Below are 12,779 nucleotides of genomic sequence, written 5' to 3'. Positions count from 1 at the left end.
TGTGATTGTCAATTCAAGATGGCCCCCAGACTGTAAATTGGGGGTAACTTGATCTAGTCCTCTAAATTATCCTGTTCCATGGAGAAGCAAACCACCAAAATTGAAAAGGTCCTGCCTTCTTTCCCAGATCTGTCTCTCCCCCTTCTACCATATCTCCCTCTATTCCTCTTATTAGACAAGGGACACACATGCTGCTGGGGAAAGTTAAAACACACCCAAGCAATCCACAAATATTTCCTTAAGCCATGGAAAATTGTTGCAAACAGGGTAGGAGAAACAGGGTAAACACAGTTGGGTAACAATATAGAAAAGCAAATTACAGGGGGAAAGTGAGTTACTGAAAGAGAGAATCCATTTCTTCTCAGTCAAACTCACAATAGTACCTTCCAGCCTACCCCATCACTGTTTCTCCTGTCCTACTAAACCCAACCTATTTGTATGCAGGGAGATTGCAGGCTTTCATCCTAGCCCCATTTAACCATCCCACCAGCTCTCACCAAGCGGATACATTAAAAGGTAACCCTGCTACCCTACGAAAGCCCAATTGTCCTCATTACCACCCAGAACCTGCCAAAAGAGAGTGATCCTTTCCCCCACCATCACCACCCCACACATTCTGGGGCAGAAAACCCTTTTGAGATTTCTGTCAGGGAGGCCTGGCTTAAGGCCTGGACTAAGTATTTCCACCAAGGCCTTGGGCTGTCCAAGCAGTGACAGGTGTTGGATTAAGACTGCACTGAGATTACAAGAGGTTAATTCTCCAGTTGGTCAATCCACTCCAATGACGTGGTATCTGATGCTTGTGGTCTGCAAGAAGGTAGGGTTTTTCTTTACTCGACTATGCCTAGACAATTACTGATCAGTTTTCCTTAGGGTTCTTTTTTTTTTTTTGTGCCGCTTTGAATAGGACAAGACAAGAACATTTGCCCTTCTTAAACTAGAAATGCTACAGCATTTAGTAGGGTAGAGCCATGAGCTTCCACAGGTTCTGTTTTCATCCAAATGTTGAAGGCTGCATCACACCATTGCACCTCAACCTGCTCCCCCTTCATATCATCATGTCACGTACAAAAGGGCAGCATACATGGGGGCCTACCTCCATCACTGGGGGTGTGATGGAGCAACAGTACTTTCTTCATTCTTGCTCCTCTTTGAGGTCCTCCCAGCTGACATTGCTGGATAGAGATGACCTCTTCCACATAATTTCCACGTGGGGTTAGTTTCCTCATCCAGATTTTCATCTGGTAAAAGATAAAGGCAAAGACACCTTTAAATCAAGACCAACATCTAATCCAGCCATTTTCTTGATAGAATTTGAGAAACGGTTTTGCTTATATTAAACTAAATTTCTTACTTTAGCCAACAGCCTTGGAATTGCCAGGTGGTTTCCCCATCCAAACACTAACCAGAACCAACCAGTTTAGCTTCTCAGATCAGCCAAGATCAGGAAGATGCTGATTCCTGCTGAGGTAGATTTTGATCAATTGCCCATGTATCTTACTGTTGTATATCAGCCAGCCCTTTATACAATACCTTTACCCTGGCATAAAATGCACACTCTAATGGCTTGCTAGAGAAAAGGGAATGAGATATCATAATATTGTATTGTTTCTCAACTTCCTTTTAAGATGTTGTTCACAATTGCAAAGATGGGACAAGAAATGGGATGCTTCTAAACTATTGACCACAGAGAGTAAAAACTTTTTTTTTCCCCCTTGCCAAATCCAATAAAGAAATGATGGCGGCTTTCCAAGTGACTCTTTGATTCTGCCAGTGAGTCCCCTGCTGACTGTATAATTCCACCATCATTTTCCCCTCTGATCGGCGCTTCTTCAGGGCTGTCAGGGCTCAGTGGAAGTGCCAGGATCAGCGCCAGGCTCCAGCTGGAAAGCAGCACTGATGCTGGTGCTTCTGCTGAGCCCAGAAGAAGCACCGATCAGCTGGAATGTTGCAGCATCTCCAGGGTCTTGTGATTTACATTCAGATGCTTGGCAACTGATTCATATTTATGACGGTCACAGTGTCCCAGGGTCATGTGAAGTGACCAAAACCTGCTGCAACCACCCAGCAGACGGGAGGAATAAAAAACCAAACACCCCCCCACCCCACCCCACCTCCGCTGCCAATCCTCAACAGAAATGCTCACAACAATGAAAACCTCGAACAGGAGGATGAGCACCGCCGGGTGGACAGGCAGGTGTCTTGCTCGGCTGTGGCTTGGGGGGCACTTTTTTCAGTGACATTGTAACTTCAAACAGTCACTAAGCGAACTGTTGTAAGTCGAGGACTACCTGTACTTTATCACTTTTTTCCTTTTTGGGGGGGGGGGGGGTCATCAAGTTTTTGATACCTTGCTAGGCGACTGGTGGTACTCGGATGTTGCCATATCCTAAAAGTGGTACAATGGGTGAAAAGGTTGAAAAGCCCTGTCCTAGTGGGTGCGTATCAATGTTGACAACTCATCTTCCTTTGTTTCTTTTTTCTCCACCATCACATGCCATTTAGAAGGCATTTTGGGTGAAGATTGAGCATGAGACCCTATTTGCAGCCAATCAGGAGGTCATTTCCAAGCAGGTTTTTTTCCTCATGCTATTCTGATGCTTTGTGTTTGCTTGCTTACTCCTGCTGGAACCATTAACCCTGTCACTTTGCTTGTGTACACGTACAAGAAAGGAAAGCCAAGGAAGCGCTGAGCCTTCTGGGATATGGGCAATGATGGGATTCAAATATGTGAACAACCGGTTCTATGTGGATGCTGCTTCTGGAAGTCCGTTCTGGACCTGGGCAGCAAAAAATTAGCTACCGGTTCTGCTGAACTGGTGCGAACCGGCTGAATCCCACCACTGGGTATGGGACTCATCCTTCAAAGAAGGACATTTTAACATTCAAAAGAATGAAAGCATTCAAAGGACGCACCGTGCAAAGCTAACACGCTTTACAAGATGCCTCCTTTGAATGCATTACCCACCAGAGTTCAACCCCTGTGGGGTTTTTTTGCAATGACATGAATATGAGGCCAGCTTTATCACTAAGTCCAGTGAAGTTAAATGAAAGCATGTTAAAAATGACTACAGGTAGTCCTCGACTTACGACCACAACGGAGCCCAACATTTCTGTTGCTAAGCAAGACAATTGCTAAGTGAGTTTTGCCCCATTCTTTCCATGTTATTAAATGAATCATTGCAGCTGTTAGTTAGTAACATGGTTGTTAAGTGAATCTGGCTTCCCCATTGACTTTGCTTGTCAGAAGGTCACAAAAGATGATCACATGACCCTGCCCCCAGGATACTGCAACCGTCAGAAATATCAGTCAGTTGCCACGGGTTTGAATTTTGGTCACATGACCATGGAGATGTTGCAAGGGTCGTAAGTGTGAAAAACGGTCATATAGGTCACTTTTTTCAGTGTCGTTGGAAGTTCAAATGGTCATTAAATGAACCGTTGTAAGTCGAGGACTACCTGTATTGACTACCTTCATGATTTCGTTTTCCTCTCTCTGTCAGTGAGGGGGACAGATGTATGCCAGTTCTTCTGCTTCCTGCAGGCACTTATGAGCCTTGCAGTGGGTGGTCCCACTTGCTGCTCTGTGTAAGACAAAATTTTGGGGGGACCTCTGCATAGATTGGATTGGGGGGGGGAATAAATGAATGAATAAACTAGCAAGGAGGAGGAGGAGATGGGCTGACCCAGAAAGAGATAGCAACTGATACCTTCATGCCAAGAAACTTCAATATCTGAATTCAGCATTGTGCTTACTTTCATAATCCTGAGTACTTTGTTATCTTGATGTTCCAGTGAACAGATAATCCGAGAAACTCTCAGCACAACAAGAGAGACCAGAATGCTATGTACTGTAGGTCAGGACTACTGTACCTTTATTGCAACAACTATAGTAACAGAATCCTGCAAGTCTGAATGTGGTTCCCCATTCCTTACTCAAACTGGTTTCTTGGCCTAGGCTCAAGTGCCTCTTATCTGACCATGGTCTTGATAGAGGCTCTTCCTCCTGTCCTTCAAGGCGATTTGCTCTACCCCTTTATAGGAATAGGACAATTTGATGGCATGTAAATTTCTTTAGGTTTCTGTTCTGTATTTTCTCTCTCTTTCTCTTTGAGTTATGGTATATTTTTATCTATCCTTTTATGGTCTCATAGTTTTGCTTAGTAGCTGCTGATTCAGTGTCTAAATTATGGAACTAAATCAATGCTTCCCATTACTTGGATTGTAAACCATCGATTTTACCCCCACCCTTAGTCAAATAATTTCAAGCAGAGAAATTCCTTAGAGGAACTGATGAGAAATGAAACAGGGAAAAAAGAGTATGCTTCTCTCAGCCTTTGTATTTTATTGATAGGTGAGAGAGAGAGAGAGAGAGAGAGAGAGAGAGAGAGAGAGAGAGAGAGAGAAGTAAGTATGTATAGTTATCTATAACTATACCTACTTACTTAGATCTTTATATATATATATATATATATATATATATATATATATATATATATATATATATATATATATATATATATATATATATATATATATATATATATATATATATATATATATATATATATATATATATATATATATATATATATATGAAGGAAGGAAGGAAGGAAGGAAGGAAGGAAGGAAGGAAGGAAGGAAGGAAGATTGTTTTTATTCACAAATCCTTTGAAATATTATTGGAGCAGGGACACAACATATTTTGCTCCTTCGAGAAGTTTCAGTATGAGCTCTTCCATAGTTACATTAACATACATTCTTTCAATACTTGACTCTGCAGGGAGGGGGGGGGTTAAGCACAAGCCTACTGTCCTTTCAAAACAGTTCTAAATATTTTTCCCAACAAGTGTAGCACTCTTTCAAAAGACATTAAGCCCATGGATGTAAGGATCCTGCATGAGGCCCAGCAACCCCCTAGAAAGCACTGGTCAAGCATTACTTATGCAGAAGCCTCTGGAAAAGCCAGATGACCCCTCTCTCCTGCAGCCCAAGGTCAAGTGGCTGTGGAGAGCCTTGCCCACAGGGAGCTTGAGGTCAACAAACTAAAGCAGTTACACAATTGGAGCTCAGCAGATCCTAACCCCTAACGACATTGTTAAGAAGGTATCCTAGATCAGGGCTTTTCAACCTTTTCACCCATTGTACCACTTTTAGGATATGGCAACATCCGAGTACCACCAGTCGCCTAGCAAGGTGTCAAAAACTTGATGACCCCCCCCAAAAAAGAGGAAAAAAGTGATAAAGTACAGGTAGTCCTCGACTTACAACAGTTCGCTTAGTGACTGTTCGAAGTTACAATAGCACTGAAAAAAGTGCCCCCAAGCCACAGCCGAGCAAGACACCTGCCTGCCCACCCAGCGGCGCTCTTCCTCCTGTCCGAGGTTTTCATTGTTGTGAGCATTTCTGTTGAGGATTGGCAGCAGACGTGGGGGGGGTGTTTTTTTTTCCCTGTCTGCTGGGTGGTTGCAGCAGGTTTTGGTCACTTCACATGACCCTGGGACACTGTGACCATCATAAATATGAATCAGTTGCCAAGCATCTGAATGTAAATCACAAGACCCTGGAGATGCTGCAACATTCCAGCTGATCGGCGCTTCTTCTGGGCTCAGCAGAAGCGCCAGGATCAGTGCTGCTTTCCAGCTGGAGCCTGGCGCTGATCCTGGCGCTTCCACTGAGCCCTGACAGCCCCGAAGAAGCGCCGATCAGCTGGAAAGCGGCACTGATCCTGGCACTTCCACTGAGCCCTGACAGCCCTGCAGCTCCAGCCATCTCTCGCTCAGGCTTGTGTGGTGCTGCCACCGGTTCAGCTCATTCCCCTCCCCCACTACCACTTTTCTAGGATGGTCGCGTACCACCTGCCAGGTGCCAATGTACCACAGGTGGTACCCGTAGCATTGGTTGAAAAGCCCTGTCCTAGATAATTCATATAGAAAGAGTTGTGTCAGAGGAGGGAGAACACTACTCAAACATGGAGTAACTAAACTGGAGTGTACGTTGCCTCCTTAGCTGGCTAGGAATAGTCAAAGGGGATACCAAGGTGCAAGTCCTTTAAAACTGGTTAGCAGGAACCTTTGCACCATGATTGGGATTTGAAGATGAGTCTCATGTTATGCCATTCCATAGAAATACCTCCTTTCTTTCTCTAGCCCCCCCCCCCTTTTCATCTCAACATTACTGAACATTTGCACTGCATAGATGAAAAACTTTCTGTTACATGTTTTCTGAGTCATTTTGAGGTTATGGAAGAGGTAGGGTAAAAAAAGGAAAAATACATGAATAATGTAATACCATTCTATTCGGACGGGCATTTATATTTATAGCATGAAGTCCATTATTTTGAAATATTTAGGTATATTTTAAAAACAGAGCTAGCAATATAATAGTCACAGATGCATTGCTATCCTTAAAAGAAAAACATACTGAAGAAAGAATGTGTCCTGATAAAAAAAAGGATAAATAGGGTTTGCACTGATATCTGACGTTAATTGGCTTATTATTACTATTAGATTTATTGCATTTACCATGAAGGTTTAAATTGCTATTATACCCATTTTAATAATCTGGACCTTGTCTGGATCGCAACCATTCGTTTAGTGACTGTTCAAAGTTACAATGGCACTGAAAAAAGTGACTTATGACTGTTTTTTGCACTTACAACCGTTGCAGCATCTCCATGGTCACATGATCAAAATTTGAGTACTTGGCAACTGGCTCATATTTATGACGGTTCTAGTGTCCCAGGATCATGTGATCACCTTTTGCGACCTAACAGGCAGAGTCAATGGGGAAGCCAGCTTCACTTAATAACTGGGTTACTTATTTAACAATTCACTTAACAACTGTGGCAAGAAAGGTCATCAAATGGGGCAAACCTCATTTGTCTCATTTAGCAACAGAAACTTTAGGCTCAGTTGTGGTCATAAGTCAAGGACTATCTGTAAACTGTTCCAAGTAAAACTGCACTTGACTGCTGGTGAATTTGTCAATGCTGATGGTGTTCAAGTGATGCTCCAGCTGTTTTGGAATTGCACCCAAGGGACTTATTTCTATTGATACTACCTTTGCTTTCCTTTGTCACATTCATTCTTTTTCTATTTGCGGGTCTTTGCATTTTGTTATCTTTTCCAGTTCTTTCTCTTTTATTCTGCTGTCTCCAAGTTTTGCCATGTTCACTATACAGACTTTTTTTTGTATTTCTTATCATCAGTTAAGTCTGGGGTGTTGTGTGGCAAGTGCCTTTCTATTTGAATTCTAAAGTCTCATAGGATTTTAGTGTCTTCATTTTCTAATGCTTTCTCTAGTTTATGGTCCCACCAGCTCTTGATTGCAGGCAAATAGTATTTCTTGCAGATCTTCCCATGTATCATTGTTGCTACTTTGTCATTTGTCTGAAATGGTATAGAGTTTCCTGCTTGAGCAGGAGGTTGGATTAGAAGACCTCCAAGGTCCCTTCCAACTCTGTTATTCTGTTATTCACGCTGTTGCTTGTACTCAACTTTCCTTTATTAAAATTAACAGTTCAAAAAAGAAATTATGAAGTGACCCCCCCAAAAAAAATTTGGCCTAGGATTGATTTAGGTCAAATTGTCCCCAAGTCTCTCATGCCTTGAAGGATGGCACAAGGCCGCCATTTTGAGAAGAAGAAGTGGTGTTAGGCTGAAGCCAAGGCCTCTACTTCAGGTCCAGTTTCCATACTGCTACAAGTCCTGCTGCTATTGTGAGGGAGATTGTTTCCCTTTTGCCAGCAGAGTCCTTAGGCATTTTTTGAATGTTTGACATGCCGAATTCTGGGAGTTGAAGTCCACATGCCTTAAAATTGTCAAGGTTGAGAAACACTGAGTCCTATCTCCTGTCTACAACTCAGTCCTTTCAGCAGTTCCAGCAATTCTTAATGACTCTCAGAGCTAACGACCAGATGACTACAAAGAATATAAATCCTTCCACTGCCCACCATTCAGTCAGAATTGAAGATGCTTCCTTGAATGAGAAGTGAAAGGTTTTCAAAGACAAAGCCAAGAAAGTCCAGTTGCTTTTTGATAAGCACCTTTGGGACATTTCCTTCCCCCAGTTATCTTCTAATTTAAGTTGTCAAAGGCCCTGCTTGTGTTAGTTTGGCTCACTGCCAGAAAAGGCTTCTCAGTAGCAGGGCCTCAGTGATAATCCCTCCAAAGAAAAATGGGACTAACTCCCACATAGTCTGCTTTCAGTTAACAACTGGGCTGATTAGCAACTATTTAATCAGCATGACAGCTACTGCAGCGTCTGTCTTTTAGATTGCCTCTTATATTGCTTTATGCTTTTGAAATGAAACCTATTTTTTTTAAAGATGTTGATTTTATTGTTGCTGCAACTGTTCACATTATTCTGTAAATTCAATTTCAGGAGGAAGACTGACATAGGAATTAATTAAACGAATTAATGAACAAATTAAAATTTTATGGGAAGTTCTCAGGACACCTGATCATCTGCCAAATTGATCTCTGCAGAGAGAATTTACTAGTGCAAACACAACTTTCAGCACAAACTCTTTAGGAACACTACATTCAATGTGCATATTTTAAAAATTAAGTAATCCATCTATTAAAGGAAATTGTTGGCCACCTAATCTTTACTGATTTATGTGACATAAAAAGCAAATACATACCACAGGTGTCTTGAATGTTTAATTATTTTTGCTGATGTACTATTAACAATTCCTCAGAGCATTCTGATAGTTATCAGAGTCATTTATTTAGTTTTCTCTAACTTATCTATCTAGTTTGGAAACTCAAAAGGGTTATGTGAAACAACAGTTCAGCATAATCTCATGGCCTTTAAACAAGCAGCAAACAGATAAAACTCCTCTCTCTTAACTTGTCCTCTCTCTCCATGCATTTCTTAAGAAAAGGAATCTGGAAACATGCAGAGAAGAGAAGAGGAGAAGTCTGCTAATGACATTATGCAATCATCTAGGGACAACATCTGCCCACAACATCCATGTAGGTTCTGTTCCCACTCTTCCCTCGTTGATTGGAAAGATCTAAATTGGAATTCTTTTATACCATGGGAACATTTATTACCCTCATATAAAACGCTGGATGTAGGAATGATATGGTAAGTCTTGCTTCTACACCTGACTATGTAAAAAGAGGGCTAGTCAATATTTGAAATGTTATCACTGACATTTAAAAAAGCAAAAATCTGTTTAAAATTTAAAAAAAGTTGTATAAAATGTATTCCAACCCATAAATAATGCATTCAATTCTTGAATGCAATATAACTGGAGAAAACTGAGGTCCCAGAATAAAATCTGTCCTACAGTACTGAGGTCTACATTTTCAATTATCTCCAAAACCCATGGGATGTTGAGTATCAGAACATTGTCAGTGGGAATGATGAATAGAAAATTGTGAGGATGGTTAGAAGACAGAAGAGCTACTGTAGAACCATAAAGAGGAACTCTCTTGTTGGTCAGTGTGAATGTACAGCGACATTTTGTTCCATGTCCTTCTTATAAGTATTGTTGGAGTGAATGAAAGTAAAAACTATGTTGCTGATATAGATAGCACTACTTAATTTCCAGCCATTTTACAAATGGCAAAATGTCACTCATAACTCGAAAACCCGTGGGAGTGAATCTTGTACCTTGAATGAGATCACTCCCTTGATAGTTAAGAACATGCAGCTTGTTAACCGCACATGAAGTATCTCAGGGTGGGGAAGGCCATGGAGGGTCTAGGGATGGACCAGGCTCCAAGGCCTCCCCGACCCACTAAGATACCTCATGCTTCCCTCTCCCTTCCTGCTGCACTGGACTCACCTTGAAAAGATCTATCTCCTCTCTGCCGTGGTTCCTACTGCCACCCAGATCTGAGGCTGGGGACGCTCCTGTGGCCCTCCGGAAGGCGGATCCGTGCATCGGAGGCCTTTTCCAGGCCGCTGCCACCCAGATCTGAGGCCAGGAGACACTTCCGTGGCCCTCCGGAGGCCTGTTTCCAGGTGGCAGCGGCCTGGAAAAGGCCTCCGGTGGCCAGATCCACCTTCTGGAGGGCCGTGGAAGCGTCCCCCAGCCTCAGACCCAGGTGGCAGCGGCCTGGAAAAGGCCTCCAGTGGCCAGATCCAGCCTCTGGAGGCATGTCAAAGCGTCTCCCGGCTTCAGTTCTGTTCTCTGTTGCAGAGAACAGAGGCCTAAAGTACCATAAAATCACGCAAGATCAGCAGTGTGAGATCTCGCCCCACTGATCTCATGTGTTCTTGCATTACTTTAGGCCTCCATTCTCTGCGAATGCACTGAAGGCCTGGAGCAGCCAAGAAAGCAAAGGATCTCTCGATCTTCGCAGGGTTAATGTAGTAAAATGAACAATTATTAGAATAATGATTTGTCTGCATAATTGCTAGAATAATGATGTAATGCATAATCACTGGGAAAATTCACTGGGAAAGTTCTGTGTCAGTAATATGTGGCTAACCAAATGCGCATTGCACATGGATACTTTGTATGTAGCAAAACCTTCCATTGTATGACCGTGAGAAACGATCCAAATGTATTACAGTGTATTACCATGTGTAGTCCCTTTGTTCCTAAAAGAAGGATAGTATAAAAAGTCTAATCCCGCCCTCCTCATTCAGAATTGCCTATCTCTATATGCCTCTGAACCTGCGCAAATAAACCTCTCTGCTAAACCCCTCTGGAATTTGTAAGAGTTCTTTCGTTTTCCACAAGAGGATGAGTACTGAAGGCCTGGTGCCTAGGAAGACCCAGGGCGGGGGTGGGTACTTAAGACCTAGGAAGACCCGGGGCAGGGATGGGGAGGGAGCGAATAACCAGGGTGACTGCTGCAGTACCACTGTGGTTGCTCGTAAGGCTGAACGACCGCCATTGTGCGGCAACATTTGTAATTTTGGGACTTGCTCGTAAGCACTAGGAGGTGCTCATCACATAACTTTGAACGAGCATTAAGTGAACGCTCGTACCTCGGGGATTACCTGTAATTAGTTCTAAAAGAGAGCTAAAACAGTCATACAAAATAGTTTGAAAAAGATAATGATAACCCTTTAATCCTTTCAAGGTTTGTACAATTGTATTTATTAAAGGGAAACACAGAGCCAATGCCACTTTGAGTTTGAGAAAATTTAAAGAAAGTACAGTAGATGCATTAAACCTACTACAGGTTTAGCATATCAATTTGAACCTCTTAAACAAATTACCAATCCCCCCTCACTTTGTTTTATGCTGCCTTCCTGGGATCACCACAATGAAACTTTTACTTATGAATTATGAATTGACACCTGTCCCCATATCATTCTTTGCTGCCTTTTCTGAATTTGTACTCTGCCACATAAGTTAACTGACTGACTGAAAATTATTGACCATGTGGCTGGAAATACGAGATCAGAAATGACAAAGAAGAATCCCAGAATATCTGCTACACCTTTTTAACATGCACTCTTCAAATCTTTGACAGGATTTTTTTCTCTCTCTTTTTTTAAAAAAAATTCTTAATATTCTTCCAGTTATTAGAATTAACCAGCTTTGTATAATAAATAAATTACTATCTGAGGAGGATGAGCAAAAGAATTGATTTTTTTTCCTATTCTTGTGATGGATTCATTGGAAGCTCATTGTTTAAGTTGAAATTGTGCCTTTGAAGTTCAATTTCTCTAGTCATTAGAGAAAGATTGGAAATTCAGAGGTCAAGGTAAGTGCAATAGAAATTTAGTTATAAGTTAATGATCCTTGAAATGCAACAGCCTATAGTTAATATGATATTTACAGTTTTCTTTATGCTCCAAGCCAAACAATGGGTTTTCACCACAATTTACCGCTTTTATCAACTTCAGCGATTGCAAAGCTATGTTGGCTGAAAGAGTACACTTATTTCTGTATTTGTTTAGCAATCCTACATTTGAAAGGAGAAAAGCTACTCTGGACAAAATTTAAAATATACATTGGCAGGTACGCTCAGAGAAGCAAGGAGGGCAAAAAAGACATCAATCATTTCAAAATAAATAAAAATCATAATTATGAAGCAATGTTTGAAAGCAGTTTGTAAAATGCTGCTTTCCAGAACATTTTGACTGGATTCAACCATTATTTGTATCTGGTGGATGAATAAATATGGGAAGGGGAGCAGAAAATAATTAATCACTCTGTTTGTGAAGCTACTCTTATAACAGTTTTAAAAGTCTTGTGTATCATCTAGTTTGTGGGTGGACTTTTAGCGTCAAAGAGGCCCACTTCATTATCATCCTACTGTTTTCCTACAGGTGTAGGGTCCATTTTTTGGATCAATGAATGTCATTTCACGGGGTCAAACTCAGCCTGCAACTGGATGATTTTCATGTCTGTATTAATTATATTCTGACACCTTTGCTTTGTCTTCTGAATGAGCATTTGCCATCAATGTTAAAGTGGTTGGTGATGCAGGCAACAATGTGGGGTGTTGCTTGTAGAGCATGGCCAAAGACTTATGAGGCTGAAAAGCTACCACAGCTTTTTATACTGAGAACTGGACTGGATGGAGCAATGACATCCAATTATGTAAATTGCTGGAGTATTTTTTTGTCTCTGTGTTTTCCCTGCATGGCTCTGTCTGTGGAGCCTGTCGTAAGTTGTACTCTTCACCACTTAACAATGAAGGGCAGAGTAGCAATTTGAATCAATCTGCTCCTGACTTTTGGCCTATGATTTTCCACTGGCAATTTTGCCTGTAAGCCACAACGTCGAAAGGAGTAGCTGCATTTGCTATGAAAAGGGGCTCCGTTTCTGCAGTCCTCCCTCCGCTTCAGGGAAAGTG

Source organism: Protobothrops mucrosquamatus, unplaced genomic scaffold (genome assembly GCF_001527695.2).
Source record: "Protobothrops mucrosquamatus isolate PMUCROS unplaced genomic scaffold, P.Mucros_1.0 scaffold130, whole genome shotgun sequence".
NCBI classification, from domain to species: Eukaryota; Metazoa; Chordata; class Lepidosauria; order Squamata; family Viperidae; genus Protobothrops; species Protobothrops mucrosquamatus.
This window is presented reverse-complemented; position numbering follows the sequence as displayed.